Source organism: Melanotaenia boesemani, chromosome 9 (assembly GCF_017639745.1).
Source record: "Melanotaenia boesemani isolate fMelBoe1 chromosome 9, fMelBoe1.pri, whole genome shotgun sequence".
Taxonomy (NCBI): domain Eukaryota; kingdom Metazoa; phylum Chordata; class Actinopteri; order Atheriniformes; family Melanotaeniidae; genus Melanotaenia; species Melanotaenia boesemani.
In genome coordinates, this window is record NC_055690.1 from 4,851,722 (window position 1) to 4,864,817 (window position 13,096).

A 13,096-nucleotide genomic window follows, 5' to 3' on the forward strand; every position below is an offset into this window, starting at 1 on the left:
GTTTTTTCATCATTGCTTTCCTCGTCACTGCCAAAGTTCGCATTCATTTTTTTTAAATATACAAGGTCCTCTTGGTCAAGGACCTCCTCTCCAATTCTCACCTTTTTTTGAATAGCTGTGGGACAACAAGACATGTTCGTTTTAGTGATAGCCAAAGAAATCTAATGTAAAAAAGACTTTTTATTTTGAAAAACTAAACTTGAAGGTAAGGTGTATAACTTCCAGTTATCTGAATAGATACTGCAGATAAGAGGTCAGATGGTATGTAGAGATCAGGTATTCTTCAAGAATATTTGACTGATAGATGGAAAAAAAGGAAATGGTTTCCTTGTTGTAGAATATCACTAAGTTATATAGCTCGTTCTATGACAAGATGGTATATTCAAAATATGGATAATATCCATTAACCATGCACACACCACAACTTACTGAATTAATGAGTGCTATATATCATGTACAAAACCATATAACAAAAAGTAATTAATGAACTAGAATACAGGGCTTTCATTAGTGAAGATTCTTATACATTATTAATTTTACAACCATATTGCGGTCCAGAATGAGCCGGCGAGCAATCCAGGACCGTTCTTCCGGACCGTACCCCTCCCAATCCACCAGGTATTGGAGCCCCTGACCCCGACGCCTGACATCCAGGAGGCGATGGACCGAAAAGGCAGGAAGATCGTCAATGACCCGGGCGGGTGGAGGGGGTTCGGCCGGAGGGCACAAAGGGCTGGAGGCGACCGGCTTAAGCTGGAAAACATGGAAAGTCGGGTGGACCCTCATGGAAGGAGGCAGCTTGAGGCAGACAGCAGAGGGGTTAATAACTTTCTCAATGATGAAAGGGCCAAGAAAACGGGGAGACAGCTTGCGGGATTCACATTTTAAGGGGACATTCTTTGCAGACAACCAGACCGACTGACATTGTAAGTATTGGGGAGCCAATACTCACACTCACACTCATACTGAAGTGCCCTCCAGAGTAGTGCCAGGTTCGCCGCCACACAGCCTTGCAATGCTGAAGGTGATGCTGGACCGAGGGAACTGCCAACTCATGTTCCTGGCTAGGAAACAGCGAGGGCTGATAGCCCAGGGAGGCTTAAAAACAGTAGCCGAACTGACCAGGGAATTGTGCAAGAACTCCACCCATGGCAAATATGAGCTCCAGGAGGTGGGATTGGCTGCAGTGATGTGCCGCAGAGCCGTCTCCAGGTCCTGATTGGTCCTCTCAGTCTGTCCATTCGTCTGTGGGTGGAAACCAGAGGAGAGACTTACGGATGCCCCCAACCCTTTACAGAAGGACCTCCATACCTGGGAGATGAATTGCGGACCCCTGTCCGAGACGAAGTCCACAGGGTTTCCATGGAGGCACACGACATGGGATGTGACCAGATCCGCTGTCTCTCTGGCAGAAGGCAGCTTATTGAGCGCCACAAAGTGCGCGGCCTTGGAGAAGTGGTCCACGATGGTGAGGATGACGGTGTTGCCAAGAAAGGCCAAGTGTTTAAGTGTTGTGGTGGTTGATTGGTGGATGAGGTCCTGGTGTGACGATCAGCCCAGGTGAGGTGATTGCTGCTGTTGTAATTCTCCTGGCTGGGAACAGACGTGATGCACAAGATAGACAGAGGGAGCCAGACGCACACACTAGGGCAATCCAGGAACACACACAGGGGAGACAGACAGGAACTCTAACACATTTATGTTCCTTACGTTGGATCCAGCCTGTGTTTCTGGAAGCAGTGGTAGACCAGGCTCACCTGTTGGTGGCTGCACCTCCTCCCTGCCGGTCCCAGCAACTCAAGGGTGGCGTGGAGCTGTGCAATCCTCGTCTGCTGTGTGGTGCATCATCAACAATGACAGATGAGGCGACTGTCTATGGAAGCGATTCTGTACCTTATTTCAATTTAAACATGCTCCAGCAAATAATTACCAAAATTCAATTTGAAATGTCAAATTTGAAAATTAAAATGCTTTAGTAGAAAGGCTTTTTCATTTCAAGGTCATGGGTGCATTATTTGACTCAGAAATAAAATTAATAATAGATCATCTAAACTGCATTTTATTTTCAACTTCAAAACTGCTCTTTTTATGACACAACTAAAAAGAAAACATAAAGGACGCTGCTTTTTCATTTTCACGTCTGCCCCGCAAAACATGTTGCAAAATTCAATTTGAATTCGCAATCCCAGGTGGTGCAGGACAGTGACGTCAGTGGCCGCTCTTCTTCTAATTCTTCGGCCCCAGTCTGTGTTGCCAATTTAGCGACTTTCTAGCTATATTTAAGGAGTTTTCAGACCCTCTAGCGAACTTTAAAAAAACTAACAACAAATCTGACGACTTTTTCTTGTATTATTAGAGACATTTGGAAACTGAGGTGAATCAACGTAATTTACCCTTTAGTTTCTACTTCCCTCCCTCTTTGCCTGTAGTTTACAAGTGAAGTTAGCCCATGTGAATATAGTGACTTTAAAGAGCCAAATAAAGTATATTCATTAACATTACTTACACAATAAAAACAACAGCAACAACAAAAACTATACTTGCCTGTATGAAAATGCCGAGAGCAAACACGCATGAAGAGACATGGTGTCGAAAGTGACGTCTCAGTTACATCCTCAACCTGCTGTCCACAGCCGGGAAACCGAACAAATGTACGGCTGTGCTCTACTTTTCTACCTTTTCTTTTTTTTTTCCCCACCGTGTGACCTAGTATGGCAGCCTTTCACACAACACGAAACATTAGGTTAAGAAATTAATCGCGGTTTTCTGAAACATGAGTGAGGTATCTCACTATAGGACACGCCCCCAGATGCTGTCCCCAGAAGCCCTTTTTCATTACGCCAGTCCTGACTGGTGCACAGAGGTGACGTCTGCTCCAAAAGGGAGGGGCTTCCTCCCACTATAAAAGGTTGACATGACCAACTCTTTCTAGTCTATGTAAGCACACCTCTTCCTTGCTCCTGGCAAGGAGGGTGGTCTGGTGAGATACCTCACTTATGTTTCAGAGAAATGGTTTAAGGTTAATTTCTTAACCTAAAGTTCTCTTTCAACATTTGTTTCGGTATCTCACTATGGGATATAGAGACTCCCATACTGCCAGACAGGCTTAAGTCGAAGACCCTTTAAGAGTTCACACAGACATGGTGCCCACTCCCAACACTGTGTGAGACAGTGAGGGTGCAGTGACATCCAACCTGTAGAATCTAGCAAAAGTGTGCGGTGTCGCCCAGTTGGCAGCCGCACAGATGTCTTCCACAGAAGTGCCCCCAAACAGAGCACAGGATGCAGACATCCCAAGAGCCTGTAGGGGGCTGTAAGACATTGCTGCTACATGCCATTGCAATGGCGCCCACAATCCAGTGAGACAATCTCTGCTTAGTGAGGGGCTTCCCCTGTGGGGTGGAGGCCACGACACAAACAGCTGCTCAGATTTCCTGAACCCAGCTCTTCCGTCCACATAAATGCGTGATGCCCACACAGGGCAGAGAGTGTGAAGCCGCTCGTGCTCCTGCGACGAGAAAGGTGGCAGGTAGAAGGCCAACAGTTTGATGGGGTGGTATAACAGGGTGGGGTTGAAGACCTTTGGCACAAACGCAGGGTTTGGCTTAAGCAGAACCTTAGAATCAGAAACTGCATACAGGCTGGGTTAACTGACAATGCCTGGATGTCATCCACGCGCTTGGCTGAAACCAATGCAAGCAGCAAAGCTGTCTTAAATGACAGCATTTTCAGCTCAGCTTGCTGCAGCGGCTCGAAAGGTGGGCGTGACAGCGCATCAAGCACCCCAGGTAAATCCCATGGAGCAGTTAGGCTCCTCGAAACTGGGTGGAGACGATATGCGCCTTTCATTAACTGACAAATGAGCGGGTGCTGGCCCGCTGTTTTGTCCCGAAAAACCTATATGACATGCCGATATGGCAGCCAGATAGACCTTGACTGTGGAAAAAGCCAAACCTTTATCCAACAGCCTCTGTAAAAAAAAGTGGGAATGGGGCTCTGAAAAGCCATCACCCCTGCGGCCGCACACCAGTCCTCAAATGCACGGCATTTGCCATCATATGCGCTGCGCGTGGAGGAGGATCTGGCGCTTTGAATGATGTTCTGTGGGAGCCCGGAGGTGACCAAGTTCAACCTCTAACGGGCCAAGCCCACACAGCCATGCGCTGCAGGTGGGGGTGGAAAATCTCCCTGCGCGCCTGTGACAGAAGATCTCTGCATCGGGCTAAAGGCCACGGCTGGCTGCAAAGCAGCTGAAAGATTTCTGCCAGCCAATGTGCAGATAACGTGAGCGCAGACCACCTTGTCTGTTGATATACGTCACCGCTGTGGGTCCTGACCAAAACATGTTGCCCTCTCAGAAGAGGCAAAAAATGTCTCAGCGCCAAAGAGACTGCCAGGAGCTCCAGGCAGTTTATATGAACAGATCGCATCCATGAACTCCATGAACCGTTCACTGTCCTGCCTTCGTGTGTGGCACCCCATCCTGACATGGAGGCGTCCGTAGTAACAACCTTCCTGGTTAACATGGCAACGGCCGTTGTCAGGAATGCTGTGCGTTTCCAAGGACGCAGAGCCAGGACGCACGCCAGCGAGATCAGGACTCTGCAGTGACCGTGTCGCGTCGGACTCAGTTTGAGTGACGCAACCCACCGCTGGAACGAGCACATGTGCAGATGGCCGAATGGGATCACCACCAGCGCCGATGCCATCAGCCCAAGTAGACTCAGACACAGTCTGAATTTTAGCCACGCCCACCTGCGGAAAAGTGCCAGACAAGCCCAAAGAGCTTTCACCCTTTCCACAGAGAGACATGCCCGGAACTCAACTGAGTTTAGGGACAAGCCTATGAATGTGATGTCCTGAGTTGGGGACAAACTCTCTTTTCCCAATTTATTGTGAAGCCCAGAGCAGCCAGATGTGATGTGAGTACCCTGATGTGCACCTGCACCTCTTTGTGAGACTGTGCTGCAAGAAGCCAATCATCTATGTACAACGAAAGGCACATCCCCCTCTCCCTCAAGGGAGCGATGGCAGCCTCGGTGCATTTTACCCATGGACTTAGAGAAAGACCGAACAGGAGCACCAGACATTCGTAACATTTCCCTTTGAAGGCTAATCTGAGACATTTTCTGTGAGGGGGTTAAATAGGGAAGTAAAAATAAGCGTCTTTTAAGTCTATGGAGACGAACCAGTCTTCTGGACATATAAACCATATTAGAGCTGCATGAGTCAACATTCTGAACGCGTACCGTCTTAAGTATCTGTTCAGAACATGCAAATCTAGTATTGGCCGCAGACCCCTGTCTCTTTTGGGACGAGAAAATATCTAGAATAAAAGCCGCTCTGGCTCTGCTCTGGTGGTACAAGCTGAATTGCTCCCTTGTTCTGGAGGGTTAAGATTTCCTCCTGCTAAACACAAGCCCTGTGGCTGCGCTCTAGGTAGCTCGCCTCTTCTTCTTGGTGCCCAGAGTGACCGGAGGAGCTGCTGGTTCCCGCGGAGTCACACTGGGGGCAAAAGGCTTCTTTGCCAAAGCGCCCTTGAGGTCCTGCGGTCTCCCGTAACCGCGGTTGCTCAGCTGCGTCTGACGTTTGCTGATGCGGTAAGCTGGCCGAGTTGTCGCTTGAGGGAATGTCTGCCGGTGTGCAGGGGTTGGAGTAGGTGGCACATTTCTGGGGAGGCACAGCTGCAGTGCTTCACCTTCTCGTGTCTTCTCCTCACAGCGTTTTTGCATTGTGGCCACAGCCGGGCCGAAAAGCCCTTTCGGATCCACGGGCACATCGAGGAGTTGAGTCTTTTCCTTTTGAGGCAGACTGGACAAATTCAGCCACCGGGCTCTCTCTTGAGCGACCATCAGGGCCATGGCTCTTCCATGGCTCTTCCAGTCGGCTTTGGACTTTTGGGTGGGATGGAGTTGGGGAGCCAGGAGAGGTTCGACCGGAAGCAGGCGGGAAAAACCTCTTTCTTCCATGTCAGCCCAGTCAAGTGCCGACCCTCCCTGGACGGGGTTCTTGGCGGAAAGAGGATTACTCCATGACCGGGTTGCCTCCCCCAGGCATTCCGGAAAGACCGGCAGCAACTGTTTGGTTGAAGATTTCGCTCTCAGGAGCCTCTTTCCCTCATAGCAGGACGTGGTGGTCTTCATTAGGGTTTCAGGCCACTCGATGCCCAGCTTTGCAGCTAATCTTCTACAAACGTCATGCAGGTCCACCCAAGAAGAGGTGTTACTAGACTAGAAAGAGATGGTCACATCAAGCTTTTATAGCGGGAGAAGGCCCCTCCCTTACGGAGCACCTCTGTGTGTCAGTCAGGACTGGCGTAATGAAAAAGGGCTTCTGGGGACAGCGTCTGGGGGCATGTCCCATAGTGAGATACCAAAACGAATGTTGAAAGAGAACTCCCATTTTATCAAAGATTATAACGCAGGCAAAGACGACACACAGCTGTATGAGTATGCAACCAACATGACATGGAAGGCCGAATCGGACCAAAACGTCTATTTTGACGTTTGTCTTGGCGAATGACTGCGGCTGTCCCGAGTGTGACGTCAGCTGACACAGACCGATAAGGAGCGGGTGCTGCACGGACCCCTCCCCCGTCCAAAAGCACTCACACGAGGCTTGGTCTTCTCGGAGCAGCAGCTGCTGTATTCAGAGCAGACGAAGTTCACCTCTGTTTCATGACTAGAAAAATGAAACATACAAAGCTGCTGCTGGCTGATCCTGTGCTGGCTTACCATCAGAATAAAGTCTATTAATGATGAGTGTCGACAAAAATATTTAAAAAGTTATAAGTGTTGTGAAATGTGAAAGACTCCTAATTGAAAAACAAAATACATTTAAAAAACTGAACTGAAAAATAAAGAAAATATTGACTGAATTATTTTATTTTATTTTATTTATTTTGCTGTTCTAATTATTTTTAGGTTGTCCTTTTTAAATCAATTTTTAACTTTCCCACTTTATCGCAGCTTCCATTACAACTATAGATGTGGACAAAATTGTTGGTTCATTTTGGTTAATGAAAGAAAAAGTCACAATGGTCACAGAAATAACTTGAATCTGACAAAAGTAATAATAAATTAAAAATAAAAGAAATTTAACCAATAAAAGTCAGACATTGCTTTTTAACCATGCTTCAACAGAATTATTTAAATAAATAATTATTTAAATAAACTCATGAAAGAGGCCTGGACAAAAATGATGGTAAGGCAGACTAGACGCATTTATGGCGTATTGCTGCCATCCACTGGTCAGAGGTGCCACATCAACAACAACAAAAAAAACAAACAAACAAAAAAAAAACAGCACAGACAGACCTATATCAGCTTATATATATTTATGCAAAAATCCCACCACTTTTTTGAGTTTATCCTAACTATCCAACTGCAGCAAAGCGCTCCCAGCTCTCTAAACATTCTCTGCCTTTGCCAGGTGTATTTCTTGCAATCCATAAGAACATGTTTAACTGTTTCTGCACAGGCACAGTCACATTTACCATCTGGATGCTTTCCTACCAAGGCCAGCCCACTCCCAAGTCCACAGTGACCAAGCCTCAACCTAGTCAGGACTACAGAATCTCTCCGCTTGTCAATAACCCAGCTGATAGTGGTCCTCAACTTCTTCTGTACTGCAAAATAAGCCCTGCCTCTTCCTTCCTCCTCCCACAACCTTTGCCACTTCTCACGCAGAAACCTAGCGATAAGCGACTTACACTCTGAGGACCCATATTGTAAAGAAAATCCTACACTTACATCTCCCAGTGCGTCTTTTGCCAAATGGTCAGCGCATTCATTCCCTGTAACCCCCACATGCGCCGGTACCCACAAAAACCCCACCTCACACCGTGCTCGATTTACTCTGTACAGTGATAGGCAAATTTCCAAAAGTATGTCAGGCCTGGTCTTAAACTTCCGGTCCTGAATTGCAAGTAACGCTGCAGCCGAGTCACTACAGATGACCAATTGACATTGTTGATGTTCCTCAACCAACCAGACTGCCCTTAAAATCACGATCAACTCTGCTGTAAACACAGACATACAATCATGGAGTCTGACCCCCTTTCCAATGCCTTTTCCAGGTATAAATAAACTAAAAGCCGTTCTATTACTTCCTGGATCCTTCAATCCATCTGTAAAAATCTGCAAATGCCCCTTCCAGCACTGCTCCAGCCGTGAACGAGTCAGTTCTACCACATCCCTTGAAGTAGCTCTCCTGCCACTATGGAGCAGATTCAAATCAACAAAGTTAATACAGACTTTTATGACCCAGGAACTCCTAGTGCTGACTCCACTGAGATTTAACCAGATCAGTCTCATCCCATCCTCTGCATTTCACAAGACACTGCAAACCCAACTGACACCTTCTAAGGCTCAACAGGAGTTCTCCCAGCTCCAACAACAGCGCTGAAATCAGTGTGGTAATAAAAGCTCTGCTGCACACTCTCAAACCCTTTGACTGAATTACATCCAGCTTTTTCAACACAGAGGGAGCAGCTGACCCATAAGCTGCACAGCCATAATCTAAGATAGATCTGATACTGGCCCTGTATATCATCAACAGCACCTCAGTACTAGCTTCCCAGTCAGACCCTGCAAGACATCGAAGGACATTAATAATCCTTCCACACTTCACACACAGTTTCTCAACGTGAGATTTCCAAAAAACTCTCATCAAGCTACATCCCCAAAAATTTGAACTGTTTAACTCTCTCAAGATTCATGCCATAAATCCTCAAACCTATATCCTGAACAGACCTATGCCCAAACACCATGAACTTAGACTTATCAGTAGAGATCTTAAAACCCCAATCATCCGCCCAAGCTCTTATGTTCTTCAAAGCTCACTGAACTTGCCCCATAACATATTTCAGATTCCTACCCCTCTTCCATATGGCACCATCATCAGCAAATAAAGACAACCCAAACCCCGTCCCTACACCACTGAATATATCAGGACATTAAACAACACAGGGCTAATAACACTCCCTTAGGGGGGTACCATTTTCAACCTCTACCTCCTCAGAAAGCGCTTGTCCCAACCTCACTTATATTGTCCTATTACTCAAAAAATCCTTGATTCAATTTAACATCCTTCAACGAATCCCAGCATTGAACAGTGCAATCAACAGCCCATCCCTCCACAGCATGTCATAAGCCTTCTCAATATCCAAGAACACAGCAACAACCCCCTCTCTGTTGGTCATAGCTCTTCTAATATCCACATCCAGCCTCAAGACAGCATCCATAATCGATCTACTCTGCCTAAACCCACTTTGATAAGATGCAAAAAAAACCCACACTTCTTCTGAACCAACCTGTGTGTAACCATGTGCTCCATTATTTTACACATATCTGTGGTCAAGGCTATGGGTCAATAAGAACGTGGATCGCTTTTTCCCCAGTTTAACAATCGGGATGATAGTGGCATGCTTCCATTATTTTGGTAGATAGTCATCTGCCCACACCGTGTTACACAAAGCCAAAAGTTCTTCCAACAGCAGATCTCCCGCTTGTTTGAACAACTGACAGCCTAACCCATCCCTTCCTGGGGAGGTATCTTTCCCCTGCCTTATTGCACTTTTCAGTTAATCCAGCGAGAAGAAAACATTAATCAAGCCCGAGGTATCCACATCCACCCAACGCCTCTTCTCCATCTGCATCATCCCAGAGAGCCTGACTATCACAGGCCCCACGGCCTACCCCGTCTTGGGAATAAGTAAAACTCCAGACATCCTCAGGAGGGACGTCCCCAAAACCAAGCAATCATTCAGCAGCCAAAGTAATTTCTCGCGCCACATTGGATTTCCTCTTTGCCAGCATCTTTACTTTCCACAATGCTTCAACCATGAATGCCAATATGGCTTTTCTACTGACTAGCACCGAGTCATCCTCACCAGAAGTAACAAGTATTTTCAACGGGTCACAAGTACCTGGTCTAGTACAGGTCTGCCCGGCTCCCCTCGCACCTTCCACACACTACACTGCTTCAGCATAGGAGATATTATTCCCTTTCCTAACTCTGTCAATGTTCTCTGCCTTAACATAATGTGGGCACCCTTTAAAAGAGGCTGGATGATCCCCCCACAATTACAACACCACACTGGTTCTACACAGTCTCTCCCATCTTGATTTTTACCACACCTTCTATATCTAAGCTGCCCTCTACACGCAGTCGCCACATGGCCATAACGTTGACATTTGTAACATCTCACCGGAAGTTGTTCATACGCCTTGGCGATATAACTCATGAACCCAAGCTGAATCTTAGCAGGTAAAACAACATCAAGAAAAGCAAAGAGGACTGACGAGAAGCCTCCCCCACTCATAGTGTTGCCCCAACGCTTCACCCCAATCACATTCTTCTCCTTCAGGCCAACTAATAGCCCCTGATCAGACACCTTCAATGACACACCATAAATCACTCACATCCCTACCTGGGTCCGTGGTTTAGAGACCTCGACACCCTTACCTAGCAGGCTGGTGATCCTCAGTGCCCTGGTTTGCTGCGCAGCCATCTTGCACACCATAGCCAGTACCCCATTTCTCATAACATAAACATTCAGTAAGTCACTAAGCTTTTTTTTTCAGTTCTTTCGCCTACTTAAGGGTGTTAACAGCACAGAACCCTGAACCCCCAGACAGTTTAACAAACACCCGAAACCCCTCCTCCGTGGCCTGCTTGTCCCTCCGTAGTTTAGCATGGCCAGCATCATCAGCATCACTTTCCTGCAAATTATCCACACACGTCTTCCGTTTATGCTTCCTCTTGCCAATTTTACCCCATCTCTCCTCATCAAGTTCACCACCCCTAGTCATGGGCAGATCCTGCAGAACCACACTCCAGTCAGTCAAGCTGTCTGTCCTGTGGCTCAACGACCGGCTGCTACGCCATTGATGGTACCCCTAGAAAAGACTGAAAATAATGTGACCAAAGGGACATGTTAATCCAAGGTGTGTCCACTAATTAGCATCACAGGTGTCTACAATCTTGTAATCAGTCAGTGGTAGTCACTGTGCTGTTTGGTGACATGGTGTGTACCACACTCAACACGGACCAGAGAAAGCAAAGGAGAGAGTTGTCTCAGGGGATTAGACAGAAAATTATAGACAAGCATGTTAAAGGGAAAGGCTATAAGACCATCTCCAAGCAGTTTGATGTTCCTGTGACTACAGTTGCACATATTATTCAGAAATTTAAGATCCATGGGACTGTAGCCAACCTCCCTGGACGTGGCCGCAGGAGGAAAATTGATGACAAATCAAAGAGATGGATAATACGAACTGCAACAAGAGCCCAGAAAAACTTCTAAAGAGATTAAAGGTGAACTTCAAGCTTAAGGAACATCAGTGTCAGATTGCACCATTCGTCATTGTTTGAACCAAAGTGGACTTAATGGGAGACGACCAAGGAGGACACCATTGTTAAAAACAAATCATAAAAATGCCAAACTACATGTGAACAAGCCACAAAGCTTCCGGGAGAATGTCTTATGGACAGATGAGACAAAAATGGAACTTTTTGCCAAGACACATCAGCTCTATGTTTACAGATGGAAAAATGAAGCATATGAAGAAAGAACACCGTCCCTACTGTGGAACATGGAGGAGGCTCTGTTATGTTCTGGGCTGCTTTGCTGCATCTGGTACAGGGTGTCTTGAATCTGTGCAGCTACAATGAAATCTCAAGACTATCAAGGGATTCTAGAGAGAAATGTGCTGGCCAGTGTCAGAAAGCTTGGTGTCGGTCGCAGATCATAGGTCTTGCAACAGGACAATGACCCAAAACACACAGCTAAAAACACCCAAGAATGGCTAAGAGGAAAACATTGGACTATTCTAAAGTGGCTTCTATGAGCCCTGAACTAAAACCTATTGAGCATCTTTGGAAGGAGCTGAAACATGTCGTCTGGAAAAGGCTCCCTTCAAACCTGAGACAACTGGAGCAGTTTGCTTATGAGGAGTGGATCAAAATACCTGCTGAGAGGTGCAGAAGTCTCACTAACAGTTACAGGAATCGTTTGATTGCAGTGGTTGCCTCAAAAGGTCATACAACAAAATATTAAGTTAAGGGTACCATCATTTTTGTCCAGGCCTGTTTCATGAGTTTATTTTTTAAAATAATTCTGTTGAAGCATGGTTGAAAAGCAATGTCTGACTTTCATTGGTTAAATTTCATAGAATTTTTATTTTTTAATTTTGTCAGATTCAAGTTATTTCTGTAAACAATTGTGAGTTTTTCTTTCATTAACCGAAGGAACAACAATCACATCATGCTCTGCTAGTACTCTGCCACCTGCAGGCATCTCAACCTCAGCCATTCCTGATATCCACAGCAGCAGTGTATAATCCTGAATCCCTTCAGGCATGACTCCTAGTTAGAAGTGCATGGAAAGGACATAATTAAATCATGGCCATGGGAACATGATAGATGTTTGTGTTTTATATATGAAAAATGTATCTAACATTTAACCACTACTTCAGAAAACTGCAATTGCACCAGAACTATCAATGTTATGAAGTAAAATGAAACAAGATTTCTTCTCATCCCTTCAACACTTTATTGTGTTTTTATGTCCATATTATAGATAAAGATTCAGAGGATTTGTGACCCACAATCATTATGGCAAATACTGAAGAACAGAGGGAGGCCCAGCCCAGAGTGTGGCTCCCTCTAGAGAAACGTGAGGCAGGCAGGGAACAGCTCTCTACGAGCCAGAATGAGGAAGATGACCAACTAATTTACTCGGACCTGGCACCAGTGGCTTTCAACTGTTTACATCAGACCTGAAAATTCTGTAGCTCAATTTCTGTGTGGCTCTCTGGAACTTTGACTTTCGGATTGTTTTAAAGGCTTGGAATTGAATTCTGGACCCTGTTTACGTCCCTCTTGGAGGATTGGGAAGATATTCCGGACCTCTTGGAATTCTCTGCCTGAATCATATTAACCTGACACAATTAACCCTTCAGTCCATCTTTCAGTGCCTCCGGTTCAGCTGTGCTCGCAGCCTCCTGGTGGAGATTCTAGATCTGGATCACTTCACTCCTGCCGCTACGTCAGTAATATACCTGAAACATTGCCCTACAGTTACTCAGTTCTC